Here is a 19,479-nt window from a genome sequence, read left to right as displayed (position 1 = left end):
ATTAGTCATTACAGTGGAATTAAAAAAGGAAAATTTTGGGCACCCTTGATAATTTAAATTAATTTCCTTAACAAATCATTGGTTGTTCAGATCAGCAATTTCTGTTAAATATATCATATAGCAGATGCAAAAAAATGGGCCCCAACTGAAAAATGACATCGATATTTAGCAGATCCTCTTTTTGCAGAAATAACATCCTCTAAACTCTTCCTATTGCTTCCAATGAGAGTCTGTTTTTGCTTCTGTTTGAAGATATTTTGGACCATTCTTCTTTACAAAACATCTCCAGTTGAATTGTTGCACTAGGAGTGCCATAAAGTTATCCAAAAGCAGTGTAAGACTAGTGGAGGAAAACATGCCAAGATGCATGATTAAAAACCAGGGTTATTCCACCAAATATTGATTTATGAACTCTTAAAACGTAAAAACGTTAAATCTAAACTTGTTTTTTAAAACAACAGTGTTCATTTTACTCAAACATAAAATAAATAGCAATAAATAGCAAAATCATAAAAACTGATTCAGAAACTGAAGTTGTTTCTTATTCCCCCCCCCCCCCCCCCACCCCAGAGCTGTATATTATCATTGCATGTCTGAATATATCTAAAATATAAAAGACAATTGCTATTTGAAAGGGAGTAAAATATTACTATGCTAATTTATTCATGTCTATTTATCATTGCCATAAAATGAAGATGTCTTAAGATAAGTAGGGCTGGCCCGAATAGCGTTTTTTGAGCTCCGGATATTCGGCACTGATTCGAAGCGAATATTCGAATATTCGTTTTTTTAAAAAAGAGGTAAAAAAAAAAAAAAAAAAAAAGCAAATCACGGCCCCTTTAATCCACTGAAAAATGTTCAATTTGCTCTGACCGACGAGACATATTCACCCCGGATTTTTGGTGTTTTTATCCCGGATTTTTGTGTTTTCACCTCATATTTTTTCTGTGTTTTTAGCCCAGATTTCTTTGTGTTTTCATCCCGGAATTTCTGCTGCCCCACACCGCGGCTTATCCGCTGCGTAAGCAGGCTAGGAGGCTGCTGCTGCACGGTTTCTCCGCTGCGCAAGCCAGCCCAGTAAATTGCTGTTTGTGTTTTCACACTTAGGTTATTTGCTTAAAAAAAACAAACAAAAAAAACGTTTGTTCAGGAAGTATTTTATATTCTTAAACATTGTTGATTATATTAGAGGACAGTCATTGTAAACTGTACTTGGTCTATTTCGGTTAAAGGATTGTGCAGGGCATAGCCGTATTACTGATTTTGTATTTTTGCACTTGGGCTATAAGCTCAATATTAAATATTTCGTTTGCTTAGAAATTATTTTGTATTTTTAAACCATTTTAAATTATATTAGATAAGAGGAAATTCGTTCAGACATCATTTTTGTAGGCCAGGCTTTTGTAACCGATTTAGCCCCTACTGTTGCCACATTACCCCTTACGTTTTATTATATAAATCAGTTTCGAAGAGCCTGCATTTTTTTTATCATGTCTGCGCGAGACTGATTTTTAAACCCACTCTTCCACGCTCCCGCGTTTCTGTCTCGTTACCGCGCCGCAAAAAAATTGCTTCTTTTAATCCCGCGCCCGCCCGCCACATACACATTTCTGCCGCTCCCGCCCCACGTTCCTAATATAAATTAAATAAACTACATTTAATGCTTCAAATTTACTTATATATTTATTAAAACAGCAGCGCTGAATAGTGTGGTCCCGTTCCTTACCCCAGTCCAAACACCATCGGTGTGTGCGTGTGTGTGTCGGTCCATCCTGCGCGTTGAGAGTTTTCTTTAGGTTTTTTTTTTTTTACAATTATTACAGTTTTCTTAACTATTTATTAATTTGCTCCCGCATCGTCTGGATTAAACTCCCGCTCCAGCCAATAACAGTTCAGTTCTGTCCCACGCGCAAGATATTCTGACGGGACCCGCGAGAACAGAAGTGGTTAGAGTGAGGTGGAACTCTGGAAAGGAGAAAAAAAACGAATATCCGAATACCAAAATTAAAAACCGAATACCTACTCAACGAACGAATATCCGAATACCCGAATATTCGGGTCCAGCCCTAAAGATAAGACAATCATATTTTCTTGCAATCAAGTTCTGTGACAATATACAGTAAAGGTCAAAAGTTTGGACACACCTTCTCTTTTTCAATGCGTATTCTTTATTTTCATGACTATTTACATTGTAGATTCTCACTGAAGCATCAAAACTATGAATGAACACATGTGGAGTTTTATGTACTTAATATAAAATGACCCGACCTCCACAGGCAAAGGAGCAACAAGTGCTAATAAACACCTCAGGGAACTCCTTCCTTCAAGCCTGTTGGAAAACTTTTCATTTCAGTTGGCCACCTCTTTGAGAAGCTCATTGAGAGAATGATGCCAAGAGTGTGCAAAGCAGTAATCAGAGCAAAGGATGGCTGTTTTGAAGAAAGTAGAATATAACATTGTTATATTTGTTAAGTACATAAAACTCCACATGTGTTCATTCATAGTTTTGATGCTTCAGTGAGAATCTACAATGTAAATAGTCATGAAAATAAAGAAAACGTATTGAATGAGAAGGTGTGTCCAAACTTTTGTCCTGTACTGTATATATATATATATATATCGCCTCAGCAAAAACGGGTCTACTGACAGCAGTAGAATGCAACATTACTGCAGTCTAATACTGTAGTCTTATCAGTGGTGGTTTGCAGCTTCAGCAGGCTGGTATATATGGGTGTAGCCGGCTGGTCTGAACTGCAGTTGACCCGCTGGAGCAGCAGGGCGGCCGGTATCACTGCCCCCGGAGCCGGCACTGCGGTCCTGTCTTTAATCCAGTGCTGCTGTATATCTCCCTCCCACCCGGCTCTCTCACAGCCAGGCATGCCTGGAATTCTGAAGGAGCCAGCGTACATTCCTCACATGCCTCGGGGGAGGGAGGAGATGGGGGGATTTCCGGTTCCTTGTGTAGAAAGACACCAGAGATCAGATCAGAGAGAAGAGAGAAATAGAGAGATTATGGAGTGAGAGATATATTATTGAATAGAGATATAGAGCGAGAGACAGAAAGAGAGATATAGAGAAATAGAGGGAAATAAAGCCAAAGCAAGAAAGAAATAGAGAGATACAAAGCGAGAGAAATAGATAAAGATATAGAGCGAGAGACAAAGAGAGACAGAGCGAGAGAGAAATAGAGATATAGAGCAAGAGAGAGAAAAAATTAAATTGAGAAAGTAAGAGGGAGAAATAGAGAGAGTTATAAAGTAAGAGAGAGAACTAGCGATATATATAGAGAAACAGAGAGAAAGAAAAACAGACAAAAAGACAAAAAAGAGATATAGACAGAAAAAGAAATAGAGTGAAAGAGAGTTTTAGAGTGAGATAAAGAAATAGAAAAATATAGAGTAAGAGAATTAGAGAGATATAGAGCGAGAGAGAGTTATAGAGTTATATAGTTATAGAGTTAGAAAAAGACAGATAGATAAAGAGAATGAAAGTGAGCGCTATAGAGTGAGAAAAAGAGAGATATATAGAGTGAAATAGAGAAATGAAAAGATAAAATACAGAAAAAGACAAAAACAAAACGATTGAGAGAAAAGAGAAATATAGAGTGAACGAGAGATAAACGGAGAGATATAGGCTAAGAAATAAATAGAGAAATAAAGAAACAGACCTAGAATTGAGAGATAGAGAACAAAAAAAGAAAAATAGAGAATTACAGAGTGAAAGAGAAAAATTGAGGTATATAGAGCGAGAGAGAGAGAGAGAGAGACAGAGCGAGAGAGAAATAGAGATATAAAGCAAGAGAGAGCAAAAGTGAAAGAGATCGAGTTATAAAGTAAGAGAGAGAACTAGCAAAATACAGAGAAACAGAGAGAAGGAAAAACAGAGTAAGAGACAAAAAGAGAAAAAAAGAGATTAGAGAGTAAAAGAGAGATCTAGAATTGAGAGAAACTAAAATGAAAAAGAAAAATAGAGAATTAGAGTGAAAGAGAAAGAAATAGAAGAAATATGAATAGGAAAAAAGAGATAGAAATAGAGAAATAGAGGGAGAAAGATCTAGAGTTCCAGAGTGAGAGAAAAACAGCGAGATATACAGCAAGAGATAGAAATAGAAAAATAGAGGGAGAGAGAGATATAGAGTTACAGTCAGAGAGAAATAGGGGATGAAAAAGAAAAACAGAGAATAAAGAGTGAGATAGGAAAATAGAGATATAGAGTGAGAGAAATAGAGAACGAGAAATAGAGGGAGAGAGATAGGCTGACACACTTTCTCCGTCAGCGTCTAAAGAAAGAGAAAGCCGACTGACAGGCTGCGAGGCCAAGCTCAAGTGACCTGTTGTTAATCTGAGTCACATGGAAGCAGCAGCAGCGCAACCACGCTAGTCGCTGCCGGCTAGCGCTAGCCTCCAGCACGCTCTCTGACTCACGAGACACGCGAGAGCTCATATAACGACAGTAATGCAGGAAAAAAAAAAACACCACTTCCACAGTGACTCAGCACTGCTGAGTGTTCAAATGATCAAACTCAAGTGTCATTAAATAAATGGGAAGCTACATGCTAAGCTAACGTCAACATCTGTGCTTCACTGCACGGGTAACAGTCATGCTAACGACATGCCATCACTCTGATTCCTGCGTTTTATCTTAGCAGAAACTGTGAACAAAAGAGATTTTAAGATAGCATTCCTTTTGCATACCAAAAACAAAGCAACAGAATGTGAATGGAATTAGCCTACACTGCTAACTCTATTATGCTGCATTCCATTTGAATGTTTTTATATTTTTTAGTTCCAAAAAGGTCCAAAAATTTCACATCGAGCTCTAAATACATGATGACTACACCACACATCCACAGTAGTAAAAGTAGCAGTATTATACAGTTTATTTCTACAGTTATATCTTTTAAATCTACTGTATCTTACAAAAGTGAGTACTTCCCTTACATTTTTTCATTATCTCTATAAGCAAATTGTGCCCAAGCAGCCATTTTCCCTTTCCTGTCTCATGTGACTCAATAGGATCACAAGGTCTCAAATGTGAAAGGGTAGCAAGAAGGTCAAATTTGGTGTTTTGGGTACAATTCTCTCATACTGGCATTGGATATTCAAAATGGCACCTCATGGCAAAGAGCTTTCTGAGGATGTAGGGAAAAAAAATAGTTGGCTCATTAAATCAGCCATACACACAGTACTGCCCAACTTCTATCTGGACACGTTTGCATGATAAAAAAATACAGCAATAATACATGATCAACTGGTATCACTAACGATGCTAACAATGCTTACAATGATAACCTGATAAATATAAAGTAAAACATATTTTGCCTGGATTTGCCATGAAAGACGGTAAAAAAAATGTTAAATAACCTTTATATAATGTTAAAGGTTTGTAAAAAATAAAAAATAAATTACACAAACAAAAAGCAAAGCAAAAACACTAGGGACCAAAGTTTTAAGGACTCATCATTTCTTTGTAAGTCAAGGGTATTAAAGGAGAACTTCTGTGTGAAATTGACTTTGGGTGTAGTAAAACATGATGAAGAGTACTAAGCTTTGTTGAACAGCCCACCTCCGCTCTCCCGCAGCTTTCTGAGATCCAGTACTTTTATTCTGTTTGTCCAAACAGGCTAGAATGGGTTTTAATGGGGCATATTTTTTTCCCCTGCAGATAAATTGCTTTTTACACTTTTTTTCAGGCACAAAGTAGCTCCAGACATGATCAGTAGAGTGACTAGCACATAATGTTGCAGCCTTGTGTATTTCAAATTCTACCAATGACATTTAAAGCTACTTTGATTTGTCTACAGGGTCAAAACATGCCCTGTTAAAACCCATTCTAGCCTGTTTGGATAAACTGCACAAAATGGCTGGATCTCGAAAAGCTGTGGGAAAACAGAAGTGGGCTATTTAACAAAGGTTAGTACTCTTTATTATATTTTACTACACCCAAAGTCAATTTCACACAGGGGTTCTCCTTTAAAAAAAAATAAAATAAAAATAAAAATACCCCTCTAACTCATGTCTAGGTTCATGTCTGTTTATCTGCTAATATAATGATAGATCCTCTCTACAGAGAGCTTATACTGCACCTAAACTGTGTGTATACAGACCCAACACAGACTGTTGTCCCATACGCCACAGTGTTTAACCCTAAACTAAACTGCAGTATAGAAACTGAAGAGGCAAAACAAACCAGCACCTCAGAGATGGAAACTTTCTTCCAATAACAGTTAAAAGTGTGTTGGTACACAAAAGTAATGGTTTGACACCTAAAACAGTTCAAACTTTACGAATTACTACTTTATATATCTCCATTTCTTCTAAGCTGTACCTTCATAGATTAAAAGTGACAAATTATACCTGTTTTACACAAGTTAGAATAATTCTATGGGCTATAGTAAAACACGTTTGTGACGCTCTTTACACAAACTCACTCTCACATAAAGATAAATATATCACCAGCTCTATTATAGTCAGTTTCAGTCCCCTTTTAGAATGAGCCATTTAAGGGCTCCGTCACTTTTATGCAAATGAGCTGTTGCTGGACATGCTATGTTTATGCTAAGCATACCACACATTAATGTTAGCTTGTGCTAAACAAGCTAGTTGATGCCAAACTGTGATAGAAGCACAAAATTCATCATCTCAGTAATCAGTAGGTATAGATCCCTCCCTCAGACGAAGCACTGGCTCAACTAGCAAACCGAACTGCCAGATCTTCAAGTGATTTAGGATCTAGTGGTGGGTGTTGACGGGTGAGGGGTGGTGCCAGGGTGGTTGTACGCAGATTAACTTATTGTGACATCATAATATAGGGAGCTATCCAAGCAGCTCATAGAAGGTACTAACATGGATAATGGGACTAAATCATAAAAGGCATTATTACCATGGTAATTATGGTGACTGGTGGCATCTGGGTAGAACTGCCCATGCTAACAGACTTAAAACGATATTCGATATTCAGCGCAGGACATCTCTCAGAACATCTTTCAGGACACACATACCTCAGGATGGTGCATCATTCTTTAGCTTCTAAGGGACAAAGGGACATGACAGAAGTCATGGGACACAATACTTTTTAGCATGTCAGTGTAGTATGTAGTATGTTACATTTTGTGTCTTTTTTGGTTGTATTTACAGTCTCTATTTTATAATGTATATACATATGCTGTCTCTATCAACTGTATCAAAGCACTAAGGCACCAAGGCACCGAGGCAAGTGCCAGGTACCCGTAGACGCCCTTGGCTGATAAAGTGATTCCGACACTAAAAGTGTAACGTAACACAGAGCATCCTTCTGCTGAGCAAACTACAGTCAGCAAAGTGCAGTCTGTGGTTCTCCAGATCAGGTTTTGACTCATGGCATGAATTGTCTTTAGCAGTGGATAAGCTTTCGCTCCTGCATGTGCATTCTGCATTACTGTCGACTCCTGAGGGCATCAGTAAGCCTCTCCAGCCTGCCTTACGATTAAGGGCGGCAGCAGAGATAAGTCATGTGACTTCAGCGAGACAAACGAGTAGTTAGTATGCTTTACAGAACTTCAGTTTACTGCCTTCTCTACGCTTCAGATACAACACAGAATGAAGATAACGGCCTTGGAACGCAGCAAATGCTGTTTTTAATGCCATTTTATCACTTTATCCAGCTCTAATCACAGTGTAATCCTTACACATCCCTTTATGGGGAAGATTAGTAGCAGAGAACATAGAAGAAACAGGGCATACACGGTATGGTATTAGATAAATTCGTTAATGAGCTTTATATCAGGAACTTTGTATAGCAGTACCATTGTTCCTTGACTTAAATACTGTGTACCATAAAAACTTAATTTTTAAAATAACCTTCTTCCAACTCACTAGAAAATAAATACGCTGTTTTTTATAGAGCCTTTAAGACTTTTTGATGCTTTATGTGGGTGGGGAAACAGGAAATGCATTTGCCAACCCCTACTCTATCCACTGTGGGTCGTAATGCCTTCTACCCATTCTTCTGGTACCCACTATCAAGCCTCACTCTAACTCCCTTAATTCTTGTCACCTTGCCATGAGCATGCTGGTCAGAGTTCAGCCTCACTCACAAGACAACACCTAAAATTAAGGGCTCCGTAACTTTTATGCAAATAAGCTGTTGCTGGACAGGCTATGTTTATGCTAAGCGTACCACACATTAATGTTAGCTTGTGCTAAACAAGCTAGTCTTTGCAAAACTGTGAAGCACAAAACTCATTATTTGAAGGTACTAACATCTCTCTAATCAGTAGGTATAGATCCCTCCCTCAGACGAAGCACAAGCTCAACTAGCAAACCGAACTGCCAGATCTTCAACTGATCTAGGATCTAGTGGTGGGTGTTGACGGGTGAGGGGTGGTGCCAGGGTGGTTGTATGCAGGTTAACTTGTGACGTCACAATATAGGGAGCTATCCAAACAGCTCATAGAAGTTACTAACATGGATAATGGGACTAAATCATAAAAGGCATTATTACCATGGTAAGGATGGTGACTTGCCATGAGCATGCTGGTCAGAGTTCAACCTCGCTCACAAGAGAACACCTCACATTTACATTTATGACATTTAGCTGACACACTTTTCCAGAGCAACTTACAATGTTATTCCTATTACAGAGATGGACCAACGTAGTGTTAGGTGTCTTGCCCAAGGTCTCTTATAGGGGTTGTCTCCCGCATGATGTGGTAGCACACTGGCTCACAGGGAGTGTTGTTATCCACTGCGCCACACCAACCACTATGCCAACACAACCACCTTGCAACTTAAACAAATGTGGGTGTTAATAAGGCATGTCCTGAAGGATGAATTATATACTTAATACTTAAGTTACATTTATTTAAGTTACATCCCATGATGTTTGGTATGTCACTGTAGTCCTTTGTATATATAAATATTAAGTTAATTTTTTTTTATGCAAATGTATTGATACTAAATAGAGGGATATAAGTAAATTAGCTTCATACAGTATGGGCATGTGAATGGTACACTTCTGAAGCGTCAACAATGTTTAGACCAGGGGTGTCCAAACTACGGCCCTTTTTTGGAGCAGTCCGCGAGGTATTTTAGAAATAGAATGAAAGTTGGCCCACTGTTAAGCAGGTTTTTATAATGTGAGATTCAAAGATTGAACGCTAGCTGTCAGAAACGGGGCAAAGAGTCTAAAAGCCGAAAGAGTGTGCATTTCTAGCGCAGAAAAACAGGCCAAAGAGTCTAAAAGCAGAGAGGGTGCGCGCTTCTAGCGCAGAAAAACAGGCCAAAGAGTCTAAAAGCGGAGAGAGTGCGCATTTCTAGCACAGAAAAACAGGCCAAAGAGTCTAAAAGCGGAGAGAGTGCGCGTTTCTAGCGCTAAAAAACGGGGCCAAAGAGTCTAAAAGCGGAGAGGGTGCGCAGTTTAACCGCAGAAAAACGGGCCAAATGAGTCTAAAAGTTGCCGTAATTAAGGAGTTTAATATTAAGAGACATCATGAAATTAAACATAAATTTGAAAAAGCTTAGTTTACACAACACTGTCAAAGATAAAGATAGTAAGTCAAGTAAAATGGTGTGTAAATGAAAGTAATCAGGAAAAAGTATTATTTAAAGTGGTATAATTCATTATTTGTTTTATTACAGAGTCTGTGGCCCGTGACTTCAAATATATTTCTCCTTCTGGCCCCCAACAAAAAAAGTTTGGACACCCCTGGTTTAGACACTACATTTTACAAAAGTGAGGAAACTCCTCTTATATTTGGGAAGAGGTTCATGGCAACCAAAGTACAGCAAAAAAAAAAAAAAAAAGTTGATATATGATTGTTGACTATAGAAACTATTCCTTTAGAACAGTACTTGGATATTTGTGATGGTCCCACACCATACCTAAATTTCAGCCGACCTTAAATGACCTTTCTGACTTGCCTACTGAAACTCAAACCCCTACCATGTTTTTCGCTCAGGAAAAGCGATCAATATCCCTCAAGAGGGAGGGTTTGTTCTACAGCAGTGGATCTATTAATTCAGGGAATATCAAGGCTACAACTTCAGCACCCAGTGCAGCCACAGGCAGCCTAGATACACAACACGTTTCTGAGGTTAGAGCTGAGGAAGCTGTAAAGGGTGGGGTGATGTGGCCTAAATATATCACCAATACTTTGCTACAAATGAAGAAAAATGCTGTCGGAAGAAGTCAGAAGAAACACGCCCTAGCTGCGGACTCACCAGCGCAGAATATGGAATACGGTTAGCCTGCTTATTGTGAAATATCCAAAAATAAACACAAGAAGCAAGAGGCTAATACAGTTAAGGAAACTGGGTCAATGTGAACCGGTGCAGCATCAAAGAGCAAGAACAGACACTCATTTGGGCCTGAAATCACTCCATTGTTGATCTTCTACTGATGAGCTTTTGAAGAGCTTCCTCAGGCATATCTAAATGGCCTATCTGGACACCAATCAGAAATCTGGACGCATCTATAATTTCCCTATTTTATTTATTATTTGAAATCGCATGACCTACCCTACAGTTAACTTAAATGAACATAGGCAGAAAATAAAAATAATGTATGTTAATTTTACCAAAGCTAGCTAAACTTGTAGACAAGTAGCTTAATTAGAAGCTTATATACACTCAGCCAAACAAGTAAAATAGCAATACAGCCAATATAGCAATTTATATAAACTTAGCCAAACAGCTGAATAGCAGAATAACTAAACTAGCAGTATAGCCAAAAAGCTAGCTACATTAGCAGTTTACATACAGTTAGCCAAACAGCCAAATTAACACTTATTTACACTTAGCCAAAAAGACAATCTTGCTAAAACAGCTCAGATCTTAGCTAAACAGCTAAACTAACAGGTCGGCCAAATAACTAAACTTGCCATTAGTATACACTTAGCCAAACAGCTAAACTTGCTAAACAGCTACACTAGCAGCTTAGCCAAACAGCTAAAATAGCAGCTTAGCCAAATAGCTAAACTAGCATTTTAGCCACACAGCTAGCTATATCGACAGTTTATATACAGTTAACCAAACAGCCAAATTACGACTTATTTACACTTTGTCAAATAGATAAACGTACAAAATAGCTAAGCTCTTAGCTAGTTAAACTAGCAGCTTAGCCAAAGAGCTAAAATAGCAGTTTAGCCAAGTAGCTAAACTTGCCATTTGTATACACAGCTAATCTTGCTAAACAGTTAAACTAACCGCTTAGCCAAGCAGCTAAACTAACAGGTTAGCCAAACAGGTTCACAAGCAGCCAAACAGCACAATTAGTCATAAAGCTAATGAAGCAGCTCATATACACTCAAACAGTTAAACATGCAGTTCATACATGCTTAGTCAAAAATCTAAACTAATAGCCTATAAAGGGTTTTAGCTTATTATAAACTTAAAATATTTGCATATCAAATATTTGCAGTTTTTCAGGAGTTAGGTACTTATTTAACACATGCAAATTTAATGTGCATTTATGTGCATGGTGTTTTGTGATATACCACATTTTTACACATGCCATCTTCCTTCACTGTACTCCCAAAATATCACACTCACTCTGCAGAAGCCGGGACACCCCCCTCAGCCAAATACAGCAGAGCTACCATCCCTCTTCCTCCTCCTCCTCTTCATCCTCCTCCAAACCAAACCCCCTCCATCCCTCCTCCTCCTCCTACTCCTCCTACCCTAAAACCCATCCGTATTCTCACCATCCCTCTTTTCCCCAGCTGAGTGAATGAAAGCACTTCCTGCAGCTATCTCTCTCTCTGTTAGTGTGATGGGGTGGGCCGATGGATCTTGGCACAGGCCGGGCAGTGAGACAGTAGCCGAAAGCTTGCCAAGAACAGAAAGGCCACACTGCATCTGAATGACCAGAGAGAGCTGGGAGCGGAGAGGCGGCCTTTAACCCCCCTCCTCCTCTTCTTCTTCTACCCCAGTTCGGGCCCCTCCGTCCATTCCAGCAACACAGCATTCAGGCCTTTCAGGCGGATGATAATGGAGCGAGATCCGGAACAAGGCCGGGGTCCAAGCACCATAAGTTGGCCGCGTCGGCTTTGTGGCCATGTCATGCGCGTCCGTGGGAGCAGAGGACGCTGCCATGTTTTATTACCCGCGACGAGAGGCCGATGAGAAAGTGTGCGAGAGCGTGTGAGTGAGAGAGGGAGGAAGAAAGAGAGAGAGTGAAATAAAAGTGAAGTGAGTGAGAACGAGAGAGATTTGAATTAAATAAACCACTGTGGCTGCACTGAATGCCGATGCATGCAACTACAGGCTGTGTGTGTGTGTGTGTGTGTGTGTGTGTGTGTGTGTGTGTGTGTGTGTCAATTACTGGCTATGTGTGTGTGTGTGTGTGTGCATGGGAATATTCCCATTAGACAACCCTCACTCCATCCTCAAGTAGGCATGTCACAATAGCCATTTTTGTTTGAACGATATACAGGGTTCGTACTAGGGGTGGGCGATATGGCCCTAAAATAATATCACGATATTTCATGGTATTTTCGCAATAACGATATTCTTGGCAATATGAAAAAAAAAAAAACACTTATTAAAAAAATTTAGAGAATATATAAGAATATATATAAGAATTGTTATTATTTTATACAATATGATATGGCACACCCCTAACTGAGATATAAAAAAACATATAAGAATAAACAAATACAAGAGATTTGTAACAGAAGTCAATGATCCAGAATGTCATGATACTAATAATAATAATGCACTCCAAATATCTCCATATATCCAGGATTAAAGTAAAATAATTGATACTGGACAGATATAATCTGTCTCTAGTAGATATATAATGGGAAATGAAAACAGTGAGAATTTTCCTTTTGCCAAAGACAGCAAAAAAAAAAAAGTAGTACCCTGATGTGATAATTAGGGGTGGGTGATAGGACACAATATTTCAGGGTATAATTTCGATCAGGATATTAAGAAAAATTGGCAATATTTTTGTGTAAGATACGATATAGCACACTCCTAGTTCATACGGTCATGAAAAACCTGGAAAAGTCATGGAGTTTGAAAGTAGCAATTTCCAGGCCTGGATAAGGTTTGGAAAAGTCATAGAAATTTGGTCCACAAATCTTTATGTTTCCATTTATCGACGGAGACAATCTATTTTGATCTAATAAATACATCAGCTCAGAGTTAATTCAGTAATTTAAGTCTAAAATAATGGAGCTCTTAGGATCTGACAGACATTTTATTATTAAATATAAGACTTTTAAGACCTACTATAAGACATTTTTATAATAGTTTTAGTTGATTTCGGCACTGATGTTTTAAAAATCGTATGGTCATGAAAATAAAAAGTTATCAAGTCAATTGGGAATTCTGGGAACAACTACAACAACAGGTCCCAGAAGGGAGTATTTCTCAGTTAGTTGGGTACTTTTAAGACTAAGGAAAGTAAAATAATGCTCCCATACCTTAACAATCTCACTGCAGGCTTAAGTTGTCCAGTTAACTTGAAATTCTACAACTTCAACAAACAATTACAACAATTCCAACAACACAGGATTTCTTAATTAGTCTGATAATGTAAGGTTAAGCAGGCTAAGGGAATGACCCAGTTACATGACCCTGACTTTGGGCTCAAGATATACAGTTAAATAACACATCCAGCTTCACGCAACATTCACCTCTATTCTTTTTCTGCAGTATTGTACTGACAATTTAACAATATTGAGTGAGAACAAGAGACATTTGGGTTAAATAAACCATGCAACTTGAACTACTAGTAGTGGGTGTTTGTGTGTATTCTTAATGTGAGAATATGTGTCTGATTTTAGGTCCAGGACTCTGAACTGAACTACATCAGTCCGGATGCACGGTTAAATATTTACGTTCTAGTTTGCTTCTTCAACCAACAATCACTGTCTAGACTTGTAGCGTGAGTAGCGCGAGGATGACACCACACTTTTTTTTTTCCACTGTCAAACATCAGAATCTTAATGAGGAATACATGCACAGGTGGGAAAAATGAAGACCAGCACATTTAACCCTTTAAAGTGTGACTTTCAGCATGTTGCACCTTTAGCATCCTTCTAAAAAATCTCCATGAACTGAGACAACTAAGCAAAACTGCAGTGAATACGGACATCCATATATGGAATATGGATATATAGAGGCCAGAAGGACTACAAGACGGAGGCAGAGCTGCTATTTTCTATTTTCTCCTGAACAGGTTAGCCCCTGTCCTGATAGGCTTATAAGTTTACAGAGTTAGTCAGTTCACTCTGAGGCCATTTTAAACTTGGAAACAAGACCAGCTTCTTATCTGTTTGCACGAGGAGAAACCAAAATCAGATTATCATTTAAGAAACATATTTTACATTACTGAAGAAATCTAATACAAACAAATCCTGAACAGTTTGTAGGGTTTGGCTCAATAATGCACCAAAAAAAAAAAACATAATTTATCGTCCTGTTATGGCTGCTGCACTTGCGCAGATCTCCACAACTGGCATAATGGCACCCATCTTGCCCTGCTTCTTATACATTTAGCTTTCTCAATCTGGCAACCAGTGTGAGCTTCATATCTGAGGAGAAGATGGCAGAACAGACAACTCTCTCCAGTGTTTAAAAACTGGACTAGCTTTGATTTAGTACATGCTCTTCCTCCTTTACAGCTCCAACATGGAAAATGTAAAAAGTACCACAACCATCAGTAGCTGCAGATTTCTGTACTCTGCCACACTGAACCCCTTGAACCCCAGGCTTATTATTCAGTCAAGACTTTCTATGCTGTAATTATGAATTATTCAGAACCTTCTATGAAGCTAATCTGCAAGTTACGCTCTTCAGAGAGTGAGAGGAACTGAAGCGAATGCCTACCGACTGACCACTGGAGGAGGAAAAGAGCATATTAATGCCTATTATAAGCCGCATTTAACAAAGGTAACCTGCTTTTCAAGTAGTGGTGAATGGACCAGACGTTTAAGAAGCACCTTCTTATGGCCATAAGGATATTAAAGGTTATACCCTTTACAATAACTATATTAATTTGGACCATATATTGTCCCAGAAATAATAATCAAAATAAATAAAAAGAGTCACTAAACCCTATAACATATTTTTCCATTAATAGCTGAAATATGTTCCTTTTAAGTAATGAAACAAACCAGTCCTGCTTAAAATCTTAATAAACATTTCCTAACCTTTAAAAAATGATTTTATTATGGTAATTTCTGCCTCTGCAGCGTCCCCACAAGTTCAACTGTACTATAGGTGAGGATGATGTTTCCGTGTACTTTGGTACGCAGACACATCACAATATGCGGATCAGTCTATCAATAACAATCAATAATACCGCCCCCCCTGCTGACATCTAACCATCTACGTCTCACCCCTATCAGAGGCCCACTGCTGCTGCTGCAGCTCAGCCAATCGGCTCTCCCTCCTGCCCCACCTCTAAACCCATACATCACCCAAGTGGGCCTACAAACTACCCCTCACATTTTGTTTGGGCTTTTTCAAATTGCAGCTGAGAGTGGAATCAGCGACAAATCAGGCGGTTTAGTGCCCCATTATTAAGATCCTTTTATGTCATTATTAGAATAATTCTATAATAGCGTAATAATGTAATTACAGCCACAAAATGAGCAATAAACATTTAATTAGAAACAAAATTCAGATAGTGGAATTGGATCTAAAAAAACAGAGGTAACCCTTGATCTTCCTCACCTGGGGCGGTCCTGATGAGAGCCAGTTTCATCATAACGTTTTTGATGGGATTCATTAAAGTTTTTTTTTTTCTTTATTTAGTTGAGTAGTTCTTGTTTCTCATAATCTGGATTAGAACATTACTCAAATATTCACTATTCACTGTATACCTGTAACTCTACCTCTTCACTACTTTACAACTGATGCTCTCAAACACTTTATTAAGAGGCAAGAAATTCAAGTAATTAACTTTCAACAGAAGTCAATTTTACTTGCTTATTTCAGATGATTTTGGAACGATTCAATTGGACAATTCTCTAAGAGATTCAAACACAGCATAAGGGACAGTTTATGTGTCAAAATTATGTTGTAAACTAATAATTTACATTACACAGTTAACACACAAATAGCTATATTGATGCTATATGGCAACCCTTGATCTAAAGGCCTATAAACTGTGAGTTAAAGGTTATAGAATATAAAAGTCCCCCAAAATATTGCTTGATATAAAAAATTCAAATTCTTTTTAAAAAAGTACTTTTAAACCCGATTTCAGAGTCGTGTTAATGTGGAGAGCATGTAATTGGAGAATTCCTAATGTGATTCCGGAATCTAAAGCATTCTCAGAACAGCTTACGTGCCATTGTTACATCACAGACGGAGCTGAGCGCCGCGGCATGCTGCCTCCCTCGAGACGGCGGCACATGGAGGCGCAGAGCAGGAGCCGGGATTAGAGGCAGGCCTGAGGTTTTCACTGCGGCTCAGATTGCCTTTCACTGGCGTCCCCGAGCCGGGAACCAGGGGTGAGCTACAGTAGATTGCATCATACACACAATAATATCGCTATAATATTTTAAATAATAATAATAATAATAATAATAATAATAATAACTAATATTTTTGTGACTGATGAGAGCCAGTTTCATCATCATAACATTTTTAATGGTCTTTGCAGTGACTGCACTTGAGGATACTTTCAAAGTTCTTGTTTTTTTTTAATCTTTTTTCTTTATTTAATTACCATAATCTGGATTAGAACATTACTCAAATATTCACTATTCACTGTACACCTGTAACTCTACCTCTTCACTACTTTACTGATTACTGATGCTCTCAAACACTTTATTAAGAGACATGAAATTCAAGTAATTAACTCTTGACAAATTTAGCACAGCTGTTAACTTTACAGAAGAGAGACAAAACCTTTTTAACTTTCAACAGAAATCTATTTTACTTGCTTATTTTAGATTTTAGATTTTGGAGCCGTTAAATTGGTCCATTCATTAAAAAAAATTAAACACAGTATAAGGGAGAGTTTATGTGTTAAAATAACGTCGAAATCTGTCAAAACTCTTAAAAAAAAAAAAAAAAAAAAAAAAAGACTTTACACAATACACAAACAATGTCTATATTGATGCTATATGGCAACCCCTGGTCCAAATAGTAATTAACTCTTGATGAGTACAGCACAGCTGTTAACTTTACAGGTTGAGATAAAACCTTTCAACGGAAATCAATTTTACTTGCTTATTTTAGATGATTTTAGAGACGTTTAATTGGTCCATTCGTTAATAAATTTTAACAGAGTGTAAGGTACAGTTTATGTGTTCAAATTACGCAGTAAACTGACTAAACTGATTAAAAAAAGACATTACACAGGACACAAAAATGGCTATATTGATGATATATGGCAACCCCTGGTCTAAATAGTATTTAACTCTTGATGAGTTCAGCACAGCTGTTAACTGAAAGCATGAAATCCAGGTGATTCTACCTCATAAAACTGACTGAGAAAATCTAAAGCAAAGATGTGCAAAACTGTCTCTATATGAGCAAGATTCTAAAATATAAAACATATTCAAATTTTCCACTGAATTTAAGGTGTGTCCAAACTTTTGACTGGTACTCTCTACACACACACACACAATCACATGCCCTACATTAAGTATCCAGTAAACAAAAAGCACAGACACAGGATTGCCGAGACCAACGAGCTCAGACGCCAGGTCACATGACTTCCTGCTCAGGTAGAAGCACCTGTGTGAGCAGTTCTGTGTATGTGGATCTACTGTAACTGTAAAACGATGGAACGAGGAATTAAACAGACAGAAACAGGTAAATCCACTTCTACCCCCAGATAACACACTCGTCCTGAGACCTGCCAGTGTTTACCATCACTCAGACTGATGCTCCAGTGTTGTCCCTACACCCTGCAGGACGGGGGACGCCTGCTGTCCCTGTCCCTGACCGTCTCTGGCCTGAAACTCTTCATAAACACAGCAGCAGATACACAGCTATTCACAGACTCCTTATTTAACACAAATTACTCCAGAATTTAATACTACAGCCCTGTAAACCACCTGTACTGGAGTTTAATGGGGATTTCTGTTGTCGTATTTCTGTTTTTGCACCTGTGAAGCACTATCAGATGTGTGGTGTGTGTGGTGTAGTGGATAACACCACTACCTGCCAGTGAGATACCGCACTGTGTGGGAGACGAGGGTTCAAACAGTCCTTGGGCAAGAACTGTTTAATAGGAATAACCTTGTAAGATGTTCTGGATAAGATCATCAGCTAAATGGCGTATAATATTTAAAAGGGAATTCCACTTTTTATTTATTACTTACTTAGTTTTATTATATTCCTAGTTTATTTATTTATTTGATATTAACAAAATAAATATATAAAGTCAGTGTTTTGGCTAGAGAAATAGGTAATAATATAACAAAAAATATTAAATAACACTAGTGATGGAAATTCATTCAATTAAAAAATATATATATATATATATATTTTTTTTTTTTTTTTTTTTTTTTTTTTAAGAGTTGTAAAGGATGAAGATGCCTGTAAATAAATATATTTTAAAGGACTTACGTGTTTACATGTATTCAAATCATGTCAATAATAAAGATACAAATGAAAATAAATAAATAAATAAATAAATAAATACATAAATACATAAATAAAAAAGTCAGTGGAATTAACACTGATCAATACTTAATACCATCATACATATTTATCATCTTGTTCTAATATTGTATTCATCATAATATACTTAATATAAAAAGAAGATTGGTATGTTTCCTTACATTTGATTTAAGCTTTGTTTGTGTAGGATATTAATTCATATTGCTCATATTGTGATTCCAATGTTTCAATATTCTCAATTAATAAGGACTCCCCTTATTATGCTACTATGTTATTGAATTAGAGGAATAAATTATTAGTTTGTAAAAGTACAATAGTGTTGTATATTACAATATATCATCCAAACAAAAACAGTTAACTAAAAAAATATAATAAATCACATATATAGGTTAAAATATGATAACATTCTACTTTAAAACAATATTTTAAGCATCAGACATAATTTTCACAGTTTCTTATTCGTCTGATTCGTCTGACTCTACACAATTCTAAATCTCCCAGTTTCTCCAGAACAGAGAGTTTGACACTAAAGCGCTCAGGATGAGTTTGTTTACATCGTAAAGCTTTAATTAGGGAGAAAGTCTGAATAATGGATGAAATTCCCCTTTAAGTCGTTGTGGAGGTGAATCGGATGTGCAGTGCAGGTGGTTTACAGTACAGGCTGCCAGAATAGAGGTCCTGAAGCGACCCTAGCACAATCAGCACATTAACAACAACCACCAATGCCCTACATACACAGACTCTCACTGAGATGCCCACTGAACTTCTGGTGCAACAGGAAGACGTTGTTTCATCACAGATCCAAGGTGCTTCCCCTGATTAAGATGAACTGAGGTTAAACTGAGGTTAAACTACAGATACAGCAAGGTAAATTCCTGTCAAGTCATGTCCAGCTGCCTGGCCTGGA

The 19,479-nt window shown here is 37.7% G+C and overlaps 1 protein-coding gene and 1 long non-coding RNA gene across 2 annotated transcripts in view; one reads left to right on the top strand and one right to left on the bottom strand.

Annotated features, from left to right (window-relative positions):
* LOC125803805 (uncharacterized) overlaps positions 1 to 19,479 on the top strand; it is a 172,366-nt gene that overhangs the window by 90,803 nt on the left and 62,084 nt on the right. The window lies entirely within an intron of this gene.
* The window catches only part of phlpp1 (PH domain and leucine rich repeat protein phosphatase 1), a 124,884-nt gene that overhangs the window by 103,308 nt on the left and 2,097 nt on the right, over positions 1 to 19,479 (bottom strand). The window lies entirely within an intron of this gene.

The sequence above is a fragment of the Astyanax mexicanus genome, chromosome 8, assembly GCF_023375975.1.
Source record: "Astyanax mexicanus isolate ESR-SI-001 chromosome 8, AstMex3_surface, whole genome shotgun sequence".
Taxonomy (NCBI): Eukaryota; Metazoa; Chordata; class Actinopteri; order Characiformes; family Acestrorhamphidae; genus Astyanax; species Astyanax mexicanus.
This window is presented reverse-complemented; position numbering and strand designations above follow the sequence as displayed.